A 12,234-nucleotide genomic window follows, 5' to 3' on the forward strand; every position below is an offset into this window, starting at 1 on the left:
AAAAAAAAATGACATAAATTTGCAGGCAACTGGGTGCAACTAGAAAAACATCATCCTGAATGAAGTCACCCACTCCCAGAATAATAAAAATGGAATATATTTGCTTATATGTGGATATTAGCCATTAAATAAATGATAACCAAGCTACAACTGTAGGATAAGACGGGTTTATGAACCTCCCTGAGAAGGAGAAATAACAGATTTAATGGTGGACTGGGAGTGGTGAAAGGTGAGAGAATGGGAAGATATAGTTGGGAGGGCAAGTGGAGAAAGGGTTGAAGGAAGGAATGTAGTGAGAGACAGCTAGAATTGATAGGAATTTAAGGAGTTGTGTAGAAATCTAGCAGGCAAAAAAAAAAAGTAAAACTCCTCAATAAAGATAAGCAAAACACATGTATGGAGGACAGAGGGCATGGTGAGGAGCTAATGCCCTAGGAAGGGAAATGGGCTTCAAGCCCAGCCCAGCCACAAATACTGCAGAACAGCCATCTGAGGCTGACAGAATATCCAGTGTATGAAAAGTGGTGAAAGTGTTTCCAGGAAAAACGATTAGGAGAAGTGCTGTAAAGTAACTATATTTGGACATGGCTCGACATTCGATGTAAGAAACGGTTAGAGAACTTTGTATGTGCAGGCATATCAATAGACATATAAGGAAACTGAGAAGCTAAATGGCTCTGTAGAGACAATGGGAGTAGTCTTTGAATCGTCAAAACAGGCGATCTTGTTTATAGTTCTGATACTCCTTCACTCACAGATTTTATACAAGGTAGAAAAGTTCTGCTTAAGATATATTTATAATATTTCTTCTATTGTTATATTCTTTAATGTAGTGCAATTCCAAACACTTATTGAATATCTACTATGTGTTAATTAAATTTTAGAAAATATGAAGTTGACAGAAATGCTTTTCCCTAAACTGAAAAGAGGCTTGCATTGGGCACTTTTCTGTCATGGTGACAAAATACTTGAGAAAAACTTGTAAGGAAGAAAGGTTTATTTTGGCTCATGGTTTCAGAGTACTCTGTTTATAATCTGTTGGTTCCATTGAGTTTGGGCCTTCACTGAGCCAGATCGTCATGAAAGAAACATGTTGGGGATGAAACTGCTCATGAGATGACAGGAGACACAGAGAGAGAAGTGTAAGGCCCTCATCTCTCATTACAAGGAATTCCCCAACGACCTGACTTCTTTCTACTAGGTCTACCACCTTCCAATAGTGTCAAGGGCTGCTGGTGACTAAACTGTCAGCACATAGGCTTTTGGGGGTACAATTGACCCAACTATAGCTAAGCCTCCAAGTCACTAAAAGCATCTAATATAGATGTGCATTCAATCTGCTGACTCTAAGATATATCTGTGATACACTGAATGTATAAATTTATGTGTTTCAGTCTTGGATAAAGATTCACAGATTCGAGAGTGGAGGCTTACTTAAATATATGATAAATATTCCAGGTTATTTTGTAATCTTGTAGTTCAGGGAGATATTGTCTCATATTCTCTCCCCTCTTCCATGCTGAAGTTACCTGGAGGACTTTTAAAAATCAAAAACTGTAAAGAATTGTGTTGGCAATTTGATGGGAATTGCATATTCTCAACTTCGTATGGAATAACAAGAAACCGAGAATTGCTAAAACAATCCTCTACAATAAAAGATCTTCTGGAGGTATCTCCATCCCTGATCTCAAGCTGTACTATAGAGCAACAGTTATAAAAACCGCATGGTACTGGCATAGAAACAGAATGGTGGATCAATGGAATCGAACAGAAGACCCAGAAATAAACCCACACACTTACGGACACCTGATTTTTGACAAAGATGCCAAAACCATACAATGGAAAAAAAGATAGCATCTTTAACAAATGGTGCTGGTCCAACTGGATGTCTACATGTAGAAAAATGAAAATAGATCCATACTTATCACCCTGCACAAAACTGAAGTCCAAGTGGATCAAAGACTCAACATAAAACCAGACACATTAAATCGGCTAGAAAAAAAAGTGGGGAATACCCTAGAACTCATTGGTACAGGAGACAACTTCCTGAACAGAACACCAACAGCACAGGCTCTAAGAGCAACAATCAATAAATGGGACCTCATGAAATTGAAAAGCTTCTGTAAAGCAAAGGACACCGTCATCAAAACAAAGCGACTGCCTACAGATTGGGAAAGAATCATCACCAACCCTTTATCTGACAGAGGACTCATATCCAATATATATAAAGAACTAAACAAGCTGAAAAGCAACAAACCAAGTAATCCACTTAAAAAATGGGGAACAGAGCTAAAGAGAGAATTCTCTGCAGAGGAATCTCCTCTCCTTCTTTCTGATCTTAGTCTATCAGATCTCATCAAAAGTGGCTGCATTGTCCTCTTTTGTGGCCTGGTAAGGTTGCTCCCCCTTCAGGGGGAGGTGATCAAAGAGCAGACCAATCAGATTATGTCAGAGGCAGTCCCTCTTCCCATTACTATGTAACCCACTTGGACACTGAACTGCCATGGGCTACATCTGTGCAGGGGTTCTAGGTTATCTCCATGAATAGTCCTTGATTGGAGTATGAGTCTCTGGGAAGTTCCTGTGTTCAAATTTTCTTGTTCTGTTGCTCTCCTTGTGGAGTTCCTGTCCTCTCCAGCTCTTGCTATTTCCCACTTCTTACATAAAATTCCATTCACTCTGCCCGACAGTTGCTCTACCAAAGAACTCCTACAGCTGATAAACATCTTCAGCAAAGTGGCCGGATACAAAATTAACTCAAAAAAAATCAGTAGCCCTCCTATATACAAAAGACAAAAGGGCTGAGAAAGAAATTAGGGAAACAACACCCTTCACAATAGCCACAAATGACATAAAGTACCTTGGAGTAACCCTAACCAAGGAAGTCAAAGGCTTGTATGAAAAAAATTTCAAGTCTCTGAAGAAAGAATTAGAAGATATCAGAAGATGGAAAGATCTCCCATGCTCATGGCTTGGCAGGATTAACATAGTAAAAATGGCCATCTTACCAAAAGCAATCTACAGATTCAATGCAATTCCCATCAAATTACCAACACAATTCTTTACAGACCTGGAAAGAAAAATTCTCAACTTCATATGGAATAACAAGAAACCCAGAATTGCTAAAACAATCCTCTACAATAAAAGATCTTCTGGAGGTATCTCCATCCCTGATCTTAAGTTGTACTATAGAGCAACAGTTATAAAAACTGCATGGTACTGGCATAGAAACAGAATGGTGGATCAATGGAACTGAACAGAGGACCCAGAAATAAACCCACACATTTATGGACACTTGATCTTTGACAAAGATGCCAAAACCACACAATGGAAAAAAGATAGCATCTTCAGCAAATGGTGCTGGTCCAACTGAATGTGTACATGTAAAAAAATGAAAATAGATCCATACTTATCACCCTGCACAAAACTGAAGTCCAAGTGGATCAAAGACCTCAACATAAAACCAGACACATTAAATCGGCTAGAAAAAAAAGTTGGGAATACCCTAGAACTCATTGAAAAAAAATTTAAAGTACTCCCTTTTATTCTTATTTACCTACCTTAAGATTTTATTTAGATACATTAATAATATTTATATGGTTAATATCTATTCAGTATATTTTCCTTTGTCATCCTTTTTATCCCTAACTTGTTGACTTCATATTGCTATAACTGAGGTTTTCTCAAGTAGTGTTACTTACTTTTGCTTGTGAAAATTACACACGTATATTTACTGTTATTATAATATACATTCTGCTCACTCTATTATTGGTGTAGTTGGACCTTTCTGCCATCTTATTGTCTGCTTGCTGTGTATTTTCATTTATGATTCCTTTTTCTTTAACAAAGGTCTGAAAGGAAATCATGCAGATGTGTAACTTTTTCTCATTTTATTTCTTTATCCTATCCCTTTAGAATGTATTGGTATAATTTCTATGCCTCCATATATGGTTATCCTAAAATTTTAATATTAAAATTCTGTTAGAAATTTCTTTCTTTGCTTACTTTTCCAATAAGAGACCTTATAACTTTTGTCTCTATGAATGAGTCCCATTTCACATTTCACACCACTGTTGTGTAGAATTTCATATCCCAACAATTTTTATTCCAAAATATAAACATTGTATATGCTCGTTATAAACATGGTTTATATTCTTTTTTTTCTTCCTGACTTTTTAAAAATTTTTTATTAATTACACTTTATTCATTTTGTATCTCCCCATAAGCCCCTCCCTCCTCCCCTCCTGAACCCACCCTCCCTCCCCTTTCTGCATGCATGACACTCCCCAAGTCCACTGATAGAGAGGAGAACCTCCCCTATCAGTGGTTTTATATTCTTGCTTGCATTTACACACAAAGTCTTTTTTTTTTGTCATTTAATTTCATTTCATACTTCATCTAGGAAATATGTTATTTCTAATTATATCTGTCCTTTCCTTGTACATTAAGTGAGTTTGGAATATTTGTACTTATATCCTTCACCCTCACCGTGGAAGGTGGTAAAAACATCAGATTACTTTCACTCCTCACTATAAAAATATTCTATTGATTTTATTGGTGTGTAGATTCATTTCTATGTGACTTTTAAATATCTCTCCTTTTGGTACTCTGTTACAAAACCAAGATGCACTAAAGTATCAATTTCACTTTCATTTTTTATCTGTTTAAGGTTTATTTATGAATCTTAAAGAGAAGGATCCATGCCTTTAATAAATTCTAGAAAATGTAAAGCTTTATCTCTTTAAGTAATTTCTCTTTCATTGTCATAATTCTTGTCTTTGGGAAGCATTATCAAATTCATTTGATACATTTTCATTACATATTTTCTTTCTTTATAAAATATTTGTTATCTGTATTGAATATGCTAATTTTATATTATCTATGTTACAATCTCTCTCATTCACCATAGTTAATCTCTTTCTGTATTTTACTTTTGGTTGTGAATTTATATACCCAAACATTCACTGCAAAATTTTCATCTAGCCTTCTTCAGAACATTTCTGTTTTTCTACCTATGTTATTTTACAGTGCTGTTTTTAATGTGTCCTTTCTGTTTCGTTTTACTGAAGAGTCTTATGCATACCATATTTTGTTTGCTAAATCAACACAATTGGTAAAAATCTGAACTCCAAACCAATGTGGTTAGACTTTCTTGGTGGAAATGTTTTTGGTGTCAGTTTGCTCACTGTTTGCACCAGCCAACACATACACACTACTTTGTCTTTTACCTTCATCTGCAGAACATTTTCTGATGTTGTCTGTGAGTTCTACCTTTCCTTATTAGTGTTTTTTTTTCTTTTCCACTGTAATACAAAAAAAATCATTTATTCTTCCCTTCTCTTTGCCTGAATTTGAGACTAGTCTTGTGGGAAAGCTTACTGTTTTGATTCATTCTGTAGGGAAAATTATGTATTTCAGTTCTATTGCCCAATCAGTTTCCTAGCTCTTTGTTGTTTAACCATCAAGGAAGCTCTTATATTACAGGGATCACATTTTAAGTGGTTCATTTCATTTTATCCATAGAAACGGACTTTGTGTAATGGGCACGTAGGGCAATGCTCTGCCGTATTGCTCGAAAGAGAAACTCAAAAAATTAACCCCAACTTCATTTTTGACAAGAGTTCCTCAGAGAATAATTTCAATTTTCAAAAAGCTGTAAATGCTTCTGTGATGTTATTTTATTGAAACATTAGTATAAGAATATGAACAGCACACTTCTCCAATTGGAAAATGTATTGGGATTTCTTCTGTGACCTGCTATTGTTCCATCTGGTAAAGGTGTCAAGAAATTATATTAATAATAAGTAAATCTATCATGGTCTATGTCTTATTTATTTTATATAAATAATTAGTCCTTGAAAGTTTGAATCTTGACAACTTATCTAAATGGTCACTTGACCTTGTTTCTTTCCAACCTTTCTCTCTCCATTTTGCTAGGTGTGAATTAACTGCCCTGCATTCGCCTGCTAGAGCTTGGTTCCCTATGTCATGTCTGTGGGTGAATGCTTCATCTTTCAGTTACAAACTCAGCTTTGGAATTGTATTTCAGTATATACTGACAGTCTTTCTTTCTATCTCGCTGTAGTTTTGTTGAGATTATCTTTTATATTTTACCTTTTCGTTATTTTGTTTGTGTGTCATGAATATTTAGATCTTTAGATCGGTGCAATTGTAATATTTTTGTGCTGCCGTGGGCTGAAGTTTCTTTTCGCTTTTTGCTTGTGGATGTAAGTGAAAAACTCAATCATCCAAACAGTACAGGATTTCATGCTCTGTTTTTGTGTACCGTTTCTTTCTATCTCTAGTTCCCTATATGGGCATTTTCTTTGTTTGGTTTCTATAGTAATTTATAAGCCACACAATGTTTTGTGCCTACAAGGATTACATAAACATTAGCATTCTTTCATTAATAAATGTTGGTTGCCGACAGTTTCAGATACGTGTACAATAAATTTTGCTTACTCTCTCAGCCCCAACCATTCTTATTTCCCTTCCATCTATACCAGCTCTGTTTTTTTCCTAGCACATCACTTTTCATATTCATTATTCTTTCTTTTGATCTGTGTTTTACAGAGTTTAACTGGGTCTTAATGCCTGACCCTGGGCTTGGAACTATCCACTGGAGTCTTGTGGAGTCACCATGGTTACTATACTGAGTAACTAGACTTCTCCCGGTCTGAGAATCTGTTCGTTGCCAATAGACCTGCAGCGAAAGGACCCCATAAACTGCTTCCCCCTTTATAGCTGTCTGGTAGCTGTGTTCAACTCATGTAGACCCAGTGTCAGTAGGTACCGAAACTCTGAGTTTATGACAAATTTATTGTAATGTAAACTGCATCTGAGGTATTCACATCACAAGTTAAATATATCCTTTAACTTCCCTTATAACAAGTGAGGAACAAAAAAAGTTTTACTTTCTTTCTTCTGGCCACAAACTGACCTCACTTCTTAGTGCTTGTGGGTTGGGAGGGCTGGAGATAAATACTCTCCTCTGGACTTGAAGAGGCTGGTGAGCTCATGAACTCACAGCCACTGTGTTGCATGCCCAGGACTGTGTTAGATAGGTAGTGTGTAAACATTCTAGGATAGATGGAGAATGGTCACATGAGCTACCTAAGAATGGTCACCTCTACCTAAGAAACTGCTGTCAGTTGATGGCTGCTAAGGGAAGGAAAGTCAGTTTTCTTTTAGGGTATCATTCGTGGTAGGTTGTGTATGTAATCAACATTAATTGGACCCTGTGAGTTATACATAAAACAAAAGAGAACATAAGTTGGGAGGAGGATGTTTCGATTCAGTTAACATAAAACAGAAAGATAACATGAATGAAGAGGAGGACTCAGGAGGAGTTGAAGGGAGTAGGGAGTGGAGTATGAATATGATTGAAATGCATTGTATTCATGTATTAAACTCTCAAAAAAATAACTAAGAATAATGTATTTTTAAATATAGTGTGTTTGGAAGGCGGTGGCCCCTCTGAGCTACATAGTGTATTTCAAGCCAGCCCTGTCTCATAAAAACGTGACTGACTGCAATATTCTGGATTGTTGGATCTAGACTAGCATTAATACATATGGTATGTTCCCTCTAATGAAATTACATTTTATATTTACAAGAAGAAAATCCAGCCATTTATTAACTAAAACAAATAGTGCAAGCAATAGTTTCATTCTTACTGTCTCTCTTCATTCTCTCCATAGCTTCCTCATTTTTGTGATGTGTGTTTTAATTAACCACTTATTCAACTGGCAAATTGCATCCTTTGGAAGTGAATGTAGGTAGTGTGTTTTCTTAGCTTTTACATGTAAGAAAGGTCCTCCCTTGGAAAAAGAACATTATAAAAAATTCGGGGCATACAAGACTTTTCAGTGGTTAATATATTTTCTATGGTTATTATTTATATGTTATTAATATATATTAATATATTATTAATATATTTTCAGTGGTTAATATATTAATATATTTTCAGAAACAAAACCCTTTCTCCTCAGATGCATACATGGGGGAACACTTATGCTGCCTACATTTAAATAATTATGGCTACTGGAAACAAGTATTAAAACATTCAGTTTTCTCTAGATAAATAATGGGAGCAGAGATAGAACCTTATATACTTCAAACAAAAATTTGCCTTTCTTACATTTCTTCCACATTATTCTCCAAGAAAGAAGAAAGCCGATAGCAGAGAGAAGGCAGGGCTCCACAGAACCCTCCCTTGTCGGGAGCCAGCTCCATCTTGCCCCTTCTTCGCATGACTTGAGCAACCAAGCCAGAACTAATCTGCAGCTCTCTACTTCGCTAACAGAGTCCAAAACACTATGTTCAAAAATGAGACAATCAAATTGTGTGTCCACTTAAAGATGGTAAAGGCACTCGTCTTCCATAAGGAAACACGTTCTATTCTGTAAGTCATCTATAGCTTGCAAAGTCATTTATATTTCAGAATATTTTCATAGAAAAATTTGTGCGGATCAGGCCCTGCAGACTTGGTGCCAACATCACTAAACAAACGTCGGTGTGAAAGCTGTTTTCCCACAAACCCGTGCTGCGCAAGTCACATTGCTCTGCTTGCACTTACTGACATGCACTCATGCACCGTGGCTTTTGAGGCGGTCTGCCTTCGTGAAGGAGAGTTAACAAAGCTTGCCTGAGAAGCTCATGCATTTAAGATGCAGTGATAATAGCGTTACTCTGCACAGCAAGGCTGTCTTCTGTAGGTCTGAGCTGAATGTAGTTTTTAACACCAATGTTTTCCACAATTTGGGATCACTGGATCTTGTTCTCATGTCCGAATGCCCCAGATTAGGTTATTGTTGATAGGCTGGTATTATCAGTGACTGGGTTCTACTTTATTATGACTACATCTTTTCCCATTAGTCAGCACCCTCTCCCTACCCGTGCTCCGAGACTTTCAGATGCTACAATTCCAGTCCAGAGATGGGGTGACGCCCCGCTGATGCTGGAGACCCCACCTTCACACGGTGCTTCCTACCAGGGCATCCTGGCTTCCTACCATCCGTGATGACCGGCTCATTGGCTTCATGCCGCGTCAGTGCGGGCCACCCATAGCCTCTCAACTGCTTTCCTAGATACTGTGATTCTTCAGTGCGTAACAGCATGATCTGGTGCTTCGTATTTGAATGTTCATTATTTTCCCCTCTGAGGTCTGCTTGCTGTCTTTTCTGAGCAGACACACCCAAAATAATATTAGTAATTCCTGCTTCCAAGGTATCCGTGATTGGCTGAATAAACGCCTACACACCGGGGGCTGGGTAGAGTGAGATAGGTGTGGCCAGAGTTCGCAGGCTTTAAGAAGAGGAGGATCACGGGAAGAGAAAAAGAGGTACAGGAGGAGAAAGGACGCCACTGTGGAATAGGTAACAGATCACATGGTCAGAGAGAGCTGCTCCGATGATCCGGCATCCGGAGAAAAGCTGCCAGATGAGGAACATGCGCAAGTATTTATGGATTATGGATGGGAAGTAGCTCAGATAGGAATTATTAGCGCAATTGGCAAGGATGTGGGACGGAGAGGTAGTGAGGTAATTTAGGAGGTTAATATCTGCTCAGCCCAAGTGAAATAAAGCATATTAAAATCTAACAGATGTCTGTGTCTTTCATTGATATGGTAGCAGTTTAAATAATAACCACCATAATAATTATAGGCTTTTAATAATAAACATTATTAGTCATTTTTAATTTTCTTCAGCATCGGTGGGCCTCTATGTTCCCAAGAATCTACATTCCTAAATTCTGTTTCTATCATCCACCAAAGTGTGTCATATTTATTTTTAGCAAAACTTAAATAATTCTCAACTGACTAGAATTGCTTATGTTAGGCTAAAATGTTTTCAGGCAAAAAAAAAAAAAATTATTTGTGACGTTCTTTATTGATTTACTTTACATTTGTCCATTTTTGTGGGGTGGGGTTACATGCTACACTATGTATGTGGAGGTCAGAGGGCGCTTCAACAGTTGCTTCTTTCCTTCGACCATGTGGATGCTGGGAATAGATCTCGCTTCAGCAAGCTTAGCAGCATGCACTTTTACCCACTAAGCAATGTTGGAGGCCCAAAGGGGAGATTTTTGAGCTCATTTAAGTCATCTGGTAAAAAAAAAAAAAAAAAAAAAAAAAATCCCTATTGCCTAAAATGGTCCCTATTCTACACCATACAGTGTTGGCTCCCTTTCAAGTGTTCATAATTGACCTCTCTGTTTTGACACCAACTTTAGCTATGTAACCTGCCTGGTCTCAACACAGGGTCCTCATTCCTATTGCTAACCCATGACATGCTTATAAAATCCAAGAAGGATAAAATATTTTGGAAATTCACTCTTAATACCTACTTTCAAAAGTATGGATTGAAAATTTCTGATATAGATCTGTTCAAAAAATCTGGATCTCATTACAAGCAAAATGGTTTTTTCCTGTAATAGTTTCTTAAGTCTCTTGAATTTAAACATAGTTTGTCTTGCTTATATAATAATTGTCCACATGGTTCCTTATCACTAAACATGAGTCTAATGATTATTTGAAATCAGAGCCTGTTCTAAGCATTCTGCATGTCCTACCTCACTCCATTTCATATCAGGTCTTCAAGCCCTGTGGTCATCTTTTAGTAGATGAGAAAAACTGAGATTCAGTTTACTAATGCATGGGACAATTGGACTTTCATGTACGCACTCTAGATTAGTGAGGGGAATCTCAATAATCATTATAACAATGCTGAATTATAATGAGAAAATGTGCTGTGAAGATTGTTTTGTTTAAATAAATAGTATTGAACATACTGTTTTAAAAATTGCAGAACCAAAATTATTAGCCACATTAACCCTCATTACAAATTATATTTCTATTTTTAATAAGTAAGCTGAGATGTAAAAATTAAGTAACATGTCTAATATAATTTGGTAAGTAGAGGAGTTAAATTTTAACTTTCAGCAGATGAGTTCCAGGGTTCATGTTGCTGTCACCGTGCTGAAAAGGAAAGCAGGAGAGCACAGGCAAGTCTATGCTCAGCAGTCACCAGGAGAGATATTTCTTCATATGCCTTCATAACCTTGAGAGTTCTGAATTTTGCATGTGGCTCATCTCATTAAGAGTAACTATGCTTTATGCACTTTTGCCCAGGCTTTTAAAAATGTATCACAAAAGATGAAAACCACAGACTCCAAGGCAAGTCAAAATGAATGCTTGCAGCACTCTCTCCTTTGGGAGGGATGTTTTCTAAGGAATGCATTATTTATTTGTGAGATTGTGACAAAGCTGGGACACTTGAGTGAAACATATTCATCGAATTATTAAATCTGAAGTAAAAAGCAGAAAAGCAAAACATCAAGAAATTTCTTCAAAACATTTAAACACTAGCTTTATTATTGTCTGATTTCACATATCCTCAGAATTAATGAATAGTTGTTTACTTTTAAATAAGTAAAATATACCCTACTGGTGCAATGCATAGTTAGAAATGGCATTGGAAATCTGTCTTAATGATTTTGTGTGTGTGTTTGTTTGTTTGTTTGTGTTTTCTTGTTCTTTCTAAGGACTGTTTCTTTATTAGTCATGGGCTGCCCTCAATGGGAGACAGCACTCACATGTCTGCATTAGAGCACAGCATGCCCCAAATCACACAAAACAGCCTTCAGCTGTTGCTGAAGGTATGTCCAGGTAATGACGGTCCAATGAGTGTTGAAGAGCCTACATACTACAGGCCTGCCTTGCCTGCTCTTGGATATGAATAATTGCAAATAGCAAGACAACTGACCTTGGGAAACAATCTCAGTAAAGTAGGAGGCCTACTGATTTTGTTTGTGGCTGGCAGAACATATTATTCTTAGGTTCCTAAGCTGGAAGGTAAATAAATGAACTCATTTGGCTCCTAGAAGATTAGCATCAACTGAGCCATTACGTACACCTTTATTGGAAAGAATACCTATGCTTTGTGCAGAAAAATTCAAAACAGAAAGCTTACGTATTTCATATTTTCCATCATTTGAAAATTGCCTTTATTTGCCCACATAGTGATCTACATGTAATTATTACGCAGTTATGCCAATATCAAGGGAATACTTTGTCTGAAATGCTGACAGTCGGGCAGGTCTTCAGGAAAACATTTTGTGTAAGTATTGCACATTTGTAAGCAGTTTCAGGAGAATGAGAGTTTAAAGCAAGGGAAGAAGGATGACTCCGTCAACACTGACTTGGGATGAATCTGTTTCACCGCTACTCATTAT

Source organism: Psammomys obesus, unplaced genomic scaffold (assembly GCF_907164565.1).
Source record: "Psammomys obesus unplaced genomic scaffold, mPsaObe1.curated_primary_1811, whole genome shotgun sequence".
Classification (NCBI taxonomy): Eukaryota; Metazoa; Chordata; class Mammalia; order Rodentia; family Muridae; genus Psammomys; species Psammomys obesus.